Here is a 9,860-nt window from a genome sequence, read left to right as displayed (position 1 = left end):
TGCGTATAGTGTTGATCTATCAGCACAGCAGGGGCTGCCCACCAGCTGTCCCTTGGACAGGTTTCTGGATGGTGCCTGGTGACCAGAGGGCACGACAGCAGGGCCTATGGAGGAGGCGTATGACAAGTAAAGCCAGTGCTATGTCCTGGACAGGAGGGCTGCCCTGCAGCCTCAGGCACTCTGGCAGAAACCTTGAGATAATGCCAAGTATCTGTAAGGCCATCAAGTGAGGTCCTGTACTCATGCGTGGGGCATCTTGCCTCCGTCCTGCACAAACTAGGTCATCTCTGCACGCAGCTAAGGACAGAGAGCAAAGGCACAAGGGGAAGGTTGGAAACCATGCCTTCCACCACCTGGCTCAGCAGTGCCAGCTCTTGTGACATTTGCACCTGCACTGTGGACACATGACTGCTCTTTCCTTCTCCTCATCATTTAGACTGGCATCACATCTGTCCTAGGAGAAGGATTTTCACAACTGGCCAAAGCAGAACTGAGAAAGTACCAACCAGGTCCTGGAGGAGAACATGGCTCTCTGCCTCCTCCAGCCATGCCCATCTGCCGGGAGCCTGGCTGGTGAAAGGGAAGCGGTGCAGCACTAGCCAGAACAGGCTCATGATGCTCGAAGAGCCCCATGCTCCGCAGCAAAGCTCCCAGCAGCATCAGTAGGCTCCAGAGTCACCATGGCACTAGGACAAACCAAGAGGACCTGCAGCTCATTGTGCTATTTTTTCCGTAGGGTCCCAAATGGGACAGCTGGCACCGAGCGGAGCCATGTCTGGAGAACTCCTACAGCAAGCAGGAAGCAATGAAAGGGGGGAGGTTGCAACGTTCCCCCCACCCTGAGCCCAGGCTGGCACTTCCCGCTGCCGCCGCACCGCGGGCAGAGCCGGGCCGAGCGGCGCCGCTTGCCGCTAGAGGTCATTTCAGCGCCGGGATCCGAGGCCCGGGATGCGCCCCAAGGCGCGCGGAGGGAGCCCGCCGCTGCGCGGGCAGGCCCGCTTCCCGCGCGCCAGGCCCGGGCTAACGCTGGTCTGAACCGCTGCCGCAGCGGTTACTGCTCGTGGAAACGTTGGTGCCCGTTTACGGGAAAAGGCACTTGCGGGGTTTTGCATTAGGGAGGGCAGGAAACATCCTCCAGTTAACACGTGGAGTCGCATTTAACAGTGAAATCAGTAACAGGTCCTGTGCGGTGCAGCCCGGCACAGGCGGCCTTTTCTGCCGGATCAGGTACGCAGAGACACCTTTAAAACCCTGCCGGTGCCGGGAAGCCACCCGCGTTGTGCTGTGCCAGGCTGTTCCAGGCTGACCTGGGGCTTGCCAAGGCTGCGCCTCATTGCTGGGGCCGCCACTCTCCTCCCGGGCTGCTCCGTAGAGCCGGGAGCCAGAGGAGGCCACTGCCGGCAGCGCTGCCCATTGCCCGGACGGAGAGAATCCGGGAAACTCCCGGACGGGCGCATCAAAGCGTCTGCCCTGGCTGGTTCCTTGTAAGCCCTTTCCGCTCCCAGGGCCTTGCCTCAAACCTTCCCTGTCTCCACTAATCTCTGTCCTCCGCGCTGTGTCCTAGCTGTCCTGTCCACCCCCCACACATCAAAGTAACCCTCGCTTTCCTCCTAATTCTTCGCTTCATAATACACTTTAAATCAAAGTTAATTAGAGGATCAAAGGCCCCTTCTTTATATCCTCTGGAGCTCTCCTCTCCAGCACCGACCAGGCCTTGCTGGCTATGCGTGGCAGCTATCGCAAGACGCAGATGCCACGTTCCAGAGATGGAGTGCCAAAACGGAGCGATTCTCCTCTGCAGATGCCCTGCGCTGCTGCACTAATCACTCAGGAGACAGTGCTGAGTTCGTGAAACTGGCTGACGAAGGGGCCTGTGTTGGTTGACTTTATCCCTCAGATACTGCCTTTGAGTCATCTTGCTTCTGAGTCACCAGCGCTAGTTAATCCCTTAGAGATAACGTCCTCATCCAGTTCTTTTTGCGCAGGCACTTTTGCTTCTGTGCTTACACTTCAAAAACAGGAATAAATAGCTCCCCAACACTGGCACTGTATCAGGGCACTCCAGGACAGGCTGTTGGGGTCACTTGCCCCCTAGGTTTGCGTCACCTTGTAGAGCTAACACCGAGTGAACGAGGGAGCACTTGCTCGGTGGGCTCAGCAGCTCCTGTCCACGCTGGAGGAACAGGACTGGCTTACAGTGAGGAGCAACGCAGCAGAAACTATTCCAATGCCAACTAGCTGTACCGCTCTCACCTCCAAACAAGACCTTGGCCTCCTCCCAGCACAAGTCTGTGCTGCCAAAGTGGGACCAGTTGTCTAATGGGACTCTTGAATTGCACTGACCCAGGAACTTCACGCTGCAGTAACAGCAACTAGAAACCAAGCATTATTTGTATCCTTGATTTTAAAACTTTCTACGCATTCTTTAATAAGTTTTTCTCAGATTGATTTCACCCCTTGTTAAAATGCACACTTTATATCTAGCTTAAGCTTGTCTCAGTTAAACAACTTGTTAGGCCATCCATTACCAAGGATTTCCATGTGCACATAGAAACCAAGACCACAACCAAGTTATCTTTTAACCTCCTCTTTGAGGAGATACACAGGTTGAGCCTCTTTGCTCTCTCACCGTGTGGCAGACCTCGAACAGCTCCTGTAGCTCTTTCCAGAGCTCTCTTCAGTTTCTTAACATCTTACTGGAAGTGTTGACACCAGCACTGGATGCAGCACTTTAGTACAGGTCTTACTAGTGCCTTATACAGAGATTATATTCTCTCTGTTGGCAGCTCCTGAGTAGTAACAGGGAAACACATTAGCCACAGCACCACATGGAGCAAGCACATGCAGCTGATTATCTGCCATGACTCTCAAGTCCCTCAGAGTCACCACTTTCCTGGGAGGAAACACACTCCACCCAGGGAAGGCACAACCCGGCCTCTTCCCCGGACGCACGCTCTCGCCGGGGTTTGTGTGCCGACACCGGGAGCCCGGCCTCCCAACCACCTGCACCCGCTCCTCAACATCGCTCGCAGCTCTCCCAGGCCACGGTGCTCTGGGCAGCCCCAGATGGCAGCTGGGTCCTCCCCAGCCAGCATGGCCCACAGCACGCAGTATGGCCCCAGTCTGGGCACCCTCACCCTCCCGCTGCACCAAGTGGTTGCTGATGGCACTGCCTGCGAGGCAGCATCCGTGCCTGGTACCAGCAGAGGTGGTTCTGCCCCCCCCCCCTCCCCCCGAAACGCTTTCTCTCCATTTCTCTTTTTTGGTACCTGAAGCAGTATGTGAAGCATTTTGCCATTTCCACGAGAAACATTCCTCTTTCGGGGTCATCGGAGACCCAGAAGACACGGCTGCTTCCTCTAACGCACATCAAGCACTGAGGGCCATTGGATCCAATTCTGGCCTGTCCATGCTCCACACGCTGGGAATACGCTCAGCATCTCAGTAACGCTGCTCTGCAGGCCCCCGGCCTTTCCAGGGAGCCTGGAGGAGGGATCTTCCATCACCAGAGCTCCCTGGAACTCACCTGAGCTGCATTGGCCTCACTCCTTTTAAAGGGTTGGCCTTCTCCTAACCCATCCCTTTTCATAATCCAGCGCATGGGAAGCTACATTTGCATTCAGAGTTTAAGCACTCCTGGGCAATTAAATTGAATTCTAATTATTGTATATTGCATATTAGCAACTTCTACCATGCTAATATTAATTGCTAACAAGCTGATAAGACGTATCAGCCAGTCATGATGGAGCATGCATTTGCTTGCTTGGAAGAAACATGTGGAAGCAGAATGCCAAAGTTAGATACAAAAACTGCTGCCGATGCAGATATCCTACAGCTGGAAGACATTGCCTGGCCTGTGAACACAGGTGTTTTGTGTAGGTCCTCAGCCTTCCTGGGGCTGGAATTCAAAGCAGGATGAAATCTGCAGTTCTCAGGCAACAGGATTTCTCAAGAAACAGGAATGTCCCCAAGTTCAAATTGTATACAGCCATGGATTGGCTATACTGAATATTTGCATGGGCTCTGCTCCCTGCCTCGGGGTGTTTGAGTGTATCTTGCTGCATCTATGGGGAGTTTAACCAAAGTAGCCAAGGCCTGGCTGGCTCTCGAGATGCAGCTCCCTGTGCCCTGCTAGGAGCAGCTCAGCCAGGCTGGTCTCAAGGTGCCCAGCATGTCCCGAGGCAGCGGGGTGCCTGGCAGGGAGGGGGCTGAGCTGCTGTCCCTGCACCATCCTGTCTGCCACCTCCAAGGCAGCCTCTGTCCAGCCCCTGTCCAGTCCCAGACCTTTCAGTGAGGTAATTTTGTCCCAAGGGTTATTTATCTATCTGTTGAACTCCCCGTGCATGAGTCAGATGTTCTCTACTGCAAATACTGTGATAAATTACATTTGGACATATGCTAAATGACATTTTCCAATAAATGCACGCAGATTTCTCCTGTAATCCTTCTCCTCCATCAAAAGTAGTGATGCTTTCTCTGATGCAAATGCACTGGCAGAGCCCTGCCACATCAAGCGGCGGCGGCGCCGGGCTGTAGAGGATTCCAAACGGTGATGTTCGGTGTGCTCCTGAATAACAATTTTGCGCGGGTGACTCTTCAGCGATGCGCTGCGAGAGCCCGACGAGCCGTGCCCGGTGCAGCCCGGCCTTGCAGTCAGATTTCGCGCTCGTTTCCCGTCTCGCTTCGTGCATTAGTTGTCTAGCGTGAGATTTAATGGGCTCCACTAATGAGGCCGCGGAGGGAGCCGAGCGGCTTGTTCCGCTTCGCCGAGGGCAAATTCAGAGCCGCTGCGGGCCCCAGCGTGACGGCGGGACCCCTGTGCTGCCCGCGGCACAGAGTCACCCAAGGGCTCAGGCCGGTCGAAGCCCAGCCCGGGAGGGAAGGGCCGCGGCACGGCGACGCGGGAGGACTCCCGGAGGGACCGGCCACAGGACGAGCGACCTGCCGTGGAGGCTGCAGGAGCTTCTGGCTGTCCATAGCCTGGACAGAGCTGAGGCACCGCGAAAGCCGCAGGCTGCTGGTGGGCAGCACGCTGGAGGAGAAAGCACTTCACCACCTTGGCTTTCACGCTTTGCATCGGTGAGGTTTGTATTTTTTGCACTGGTGAGGTTTATATTTTCTTTTTTAAAGGTGATTACAGCCTAAACAGCAATGATCTAAGCTAACGAGCAGCCGTCGCAGCTCGGCAGGAAGAGTCATGTTGTTGGAGTTCCTTTTCCTTTTTTCTTTCAGTCCAAGACACAGACCTTAGGGAAATAAGTGATTTCTTTTCATGGTTGTTTAATATAATTTTCTCTGTGCTGGGTTGCATGAAATGCTGCAGCTCACTAAAATAACGGTCAGACCTAGGAGCAGGACACAGGTGGTGAACAGCAGCCGCAGCAAGTCCCGCGTTCGCCACGAACATTTTACAGACAGGCCTTGGGTGGCTCCTGCTGCTCGGCACCCCTCTTACTGCCGCCGCGGCTCTCCCCTCCTCAAGGCAACCAGCGGGACCGCTCGTGGCTAGCGGCTCGTAAAAGGCTTTGGGAAGCTCTCGGCACCGTTTATGGTCGGGGCAAAACGCGCAAGCACAGCGCTCTCGGCCTGAAATCCATGCCCCGCTCCCGGATCGCCCAGCCTGGAGCAACACACCGAAGGGAAAGCTCTCCAAACGCTGAAATCCAGGCGTTCCCCCGGGGAAAGGCTGGAGGCCGCTTTCCCATACAGCGCTCGGTGCTTTGCGGGAGCAGCCGGACCGCTCCTGCGAGCGCGCTTAGCCCTCTCCGAAGGGGACCCGGCGTGCCCAGGAAAGCCACGCTTAGGGTCTGCGGCTCGGAGACTTCCAAAGGGGAGGTTTATCTAAGATAAACGTATTTTAATTGCAAATTGCTTCTGCTGCCTTTCACTATCCCCTAATACCGTGAGCAGCTGCTGTTTTTAACGCGTAACGGAGCCGTCCTCGGGCCGGGCTCCGGGCAGCTCGGGGGGCGCAGCGCCGAGCCCGCTCCTCGGCCGGCCGCGCGCGGGAAACGGCCGGCGGCCGCGCGCGCGCCCCGAACGCCGCGTTGAAGTATAAAAATTAAAAAATAATAAAGAAAAGAGCCTACAGTTTTAAATATTGGCTATTTACGGTTGTAGAACATCCGTTAGCCTCTCCGGTTACTCGTGCCAGCTTGCTGCTGGGTTTGAAGCTCGCTGCGGAGACGCAGGGCGCGTTTGAAGCCCCCGTGCGGGGCTGGCCCCGGCGCCGGGGCAGCGCGCCCTTCGCGCCCCGTCCCCGTTTCTCGCCCCGCCAGGCCAAGCGGCTGCAAAAATTGACGGAAACGCGGTGAAACGTCCCGGCCCCCCGTGGAAGTCCAGAGCGCCGAAGCAGCCGCAAGGCTGGGCGGGGGAAGCGCCGCGGCCCCACGCGCCCCAGCCCCGCGGCTCCCCGCGCCGCCGGGCTCCTTTCCTGGGCTCCTTTGCTGGTAAATCCAAGGTGCAGAACCCTGCAGGCTCCAGGATTCGGTTGAGGAAACTTCCTGAGTACTTGCAACTGCTTCGGTATGAAAGGGGTGGCAGCAGCCTGTCTTTTTTCTTTGCTTTTTTTTTGTCCTCTCCCTTCTCTTTTTTCTCTTTTCTCCCTCTCTTTCCTCCCCCCCTTCAAGTCTTCCTTTGAAACCCAAACTTCCTGGAGGTGGAAACGGACAATCAGGCCGCAGCAGCAGCTGCAGCCCGGGAACTTCTGCTCTTGGCAGCAGGATCAGAACTACAAAACTATTTCTTTGAGGCAAATTATGCATTCATCTAGCTCATTTGAAACAAAATATGATTTGCAATTTAACTTTCCATAATGAGCTCCTGCTATTATACGGTTTCCATAATGGCTGGTTTCATTGGAACAGATTGTTGGTGCACATGGTTTACAAAACATTTTCAATGCAAGCCCCGTTTTTTCTTATTTTAAATAGCAACAGCTGCTAAGCATGATAATTATTGTATTTCATCAAAATAAACTTACCAAGTTGCTTCTTAATGCTACTTATTGCAGTTTCCAGTGGACCTACGTGTTACTGAAGAAAATGGAAACTTTGGCTCTCCGAAGAGGCACCTGGAAAGCCAAGGCAGAAGCGAGGGCTGCGCGCGGCAGGCGCATCGCCGCTCCCGGCGCGCTCCCTGCTGCACCAACGCCCCCGTTTTCTCCTTTTGAGGCCGCGTGGCGGCGTTGGGTCGTGTCTTTCGGGCCCGGCTCTTTCCTCGCACAACTGCTGCCACTGCCCGAGTCGCTGACGCCCCAGGAGACGGCCGAGGCCGCGACGGCGCTGGGAATGCCAACGAGGCTGGAGGCAGCGAGAGTAACTAAGGAAACCACAGAGGATGGAGAGAAAGTTGCTTAATAACAGAGCAAAAAAATGCTGAAAATGGCTGAAAGCAGAGCAAAAAGGCACAGCTGGCTGGCCTTGGGGAAGAGGAACATGCGAGCGAGGACAGGGACGTTCGCTCACTTCAGCTGCGGGTAAACTTGGTCCTCCATGAATTTAGAGGCAAACTCTGCAGATGGGATCACCGAGAGCCGTGCCGACGTCTGTCCGCCCTTGCACCCGCGCCTCGGTCCGCGGTGGCGTTAGGCCGGCGCCGAGCCGGGCAGAAGGGCGCTGCAGAGCCGGCAGAGAAAGTCCCCAAATGTTTTAACGGCAACGTTAAGGGAAGAGCCCGGGGGGGTCCTCAGAAGAGGAAGGAGGCTCCCGCGGGGCACAGAGGCTCTTTCCTCTGGGGACGAAAGGGAGGTTAAAGGCAGAGGGACAAGTTTGTCAGCAGAGGACTTTACCTGGCAGGCGGGCGACAGTCTTACCTGTGAAAAGCTTCTGGGGATCCGTTAAGAGTGGGATTTAGCGGCTGTGGTCAGCCAGAGATTTAGGGGTCCGCAGGCGCCGGCGGATGGAGGCTGCCCTTTACAGCATCTCGGCCTCCGGATTTAGATGACACACAGCCGTGGCACCGCAGAAGCCGTTACTGTCCATCAAGTAAATAACAAACACGCTTTATAAATTGCTACGACTTACCTAGGCTTTCACGAGCTATTTCAAACAGTAGAAACCAACAAATCAAAACTGAAAAAACCGAAGGCAAATGGCAAGAGAAGAGCACCCCGAGGAGCGGCTGCCCGGGGCACAGGACGCTGCAGGGGCGCTTTCCTCCGCGGAAGGCCACGGGGCGGTCCGTGCATTCGTCCTGGTGCGACTGCAGATCGGCGCTTGGAAAAGAGGGGTCAGAAGAGGAACTGTGCCCTGCAGTCAGCTCGGCTGGCACGTTGCCTTTATGTTTCTTTGCTCAACTTCTGCAGGCTGGCAGCGGGCAGCTGGTACCGCTGCGCTCTCTGCCTAGTGCAGCGCCAATACAGCAATTAAGAAACCATTCCCCGCGATGCGAAGGAGCGTGCAAGCCCACACCGTCCGGTGAAGGAAACATCTCGCCGATGATGGAAGAGCCTCCCCTGCCCTCCCCTCCCGTCGCGGCGGGGCGTCGCGAGCCCGGGGCTGCACGCTCCTCGCCCGCTATGCAGATCGCTCCTTTATACATGAGGAGACACAAGTAACCCATGGCAACAGCCACTATTATATCTGACATTGAAATAATAGGCTCTGACCTTAGCAGACACGTTTGCTTTAGTAATGTGACTACATAGATGGTCTTTACTTTTTTCAGGCCGGCAGGATCACCCCAAGGGCAATGACTACATTATTTCAAGCCTCTTTGCTCAGGTGCAATGAGCATGCAAGCTGCAGCCTTCCTGCACTGTTTACAATGATCGAACGATGATCTAAAGCTGCACAGAGGCACCATACGGATAAATATAGCGTCGTTCCCTAGCACTGCAGCACCCTTAAATCAGGCTGCTCCGAGGCAGCCACGGCATCGGGGTCGTTTGTGCGACCAGCCCCGGGAGCGGGGCAGGGGCATCCGGGGGCGGCACACGCCGGGGAGCTGCCGGAGCTGGAGGCGGCGGCGCGGGGACCCGATCCCGGCCGGCCTCGGCGCTCCGGTCAGCTCCGGGCGGCAGGGCTGACTGCAAGGGCGGCGCCGGCGAGGGGCCGCGCGGTCCTCGCGGGCTGCCCGACCGTGCACCGAGGTCTGCCGGGGGGGAAGCGGTGTAGCAGCGAACGCCCTGTTTCGATTCCTTGAAATTGGACAAATTCTTTATCTTCCGCCCCGAAGGAGGGGAAGGTCGGGAAACGGGCAGAACGCGTGCTTTCGGGCATTGAAATCAAACTTGTTAAGAGATCCATATCGATTTGCACTTCTGAGAAACATGGACGCCCCCGGATTTAGCCGGGGCATTGATTTTCTCTCTCAGACGGAAGGCATCGGCGCGAAGGAAAGGCGTTACGCCCGGCGGTAAACACCCTAAATCACCGCGGAGCCGCCGGCGAAGGGGGCGCCGGGACGGCTCCACGGCGGGGCCGGCCGCGGGCACGCTGCCGCGGCTCCGTCCCCCCCGGCAAAGCGGGGCCCTCCCGCCAGCAGCGCCCGGCCAGCGGCCCCGCGGGGCGGGCGGCGGAGCGGGGACGCGCCGGGGCGCTGAGCCCCTCGCGCGGGGCCCGGGGCGGCCGCGGGTCCCTCCCCGCCGAGACCCCCGGGGCCAAGAAACGCCGGCCCTGCTCGCGGGGGCGAGAGCTGCGGCTCCTGCCGCGGGGGGCCCCGGGCAGGAGGGGGGCACCGGCCTCCGCGGGGACCGGCTGCTCCGTGCGCGGCCCCCGCCACGCCGGGCAGCGCTGCCTGGCATTGGGTTAATTCCAGCTCTCCGCCACGGGTGGTCAGAGCTGCAGCAATCGCTCCGGGATATTTAATGCATTAATAAACCAGCACGAGCAGCCGCCCGAGGACCGGCCCGGCCGGCG

This window comes from Rhea pennata, chromosome 15 (genome assembly GCF_028389875.1).
Source record: "Rhea pennata isolate bPtePen1 chromosome 15, bPtePen1.pri, whole genome shotgun sequence".
In the NCBI taxonomy this organism is placed as follows: Eukaryota; Metazoa; Chordata; class Aves; order Rheiformes; family Rheidae; genus Rhea; species Rhea pennata.
This window is presented reverse-complemented; position numbering follows the sequence as displayed.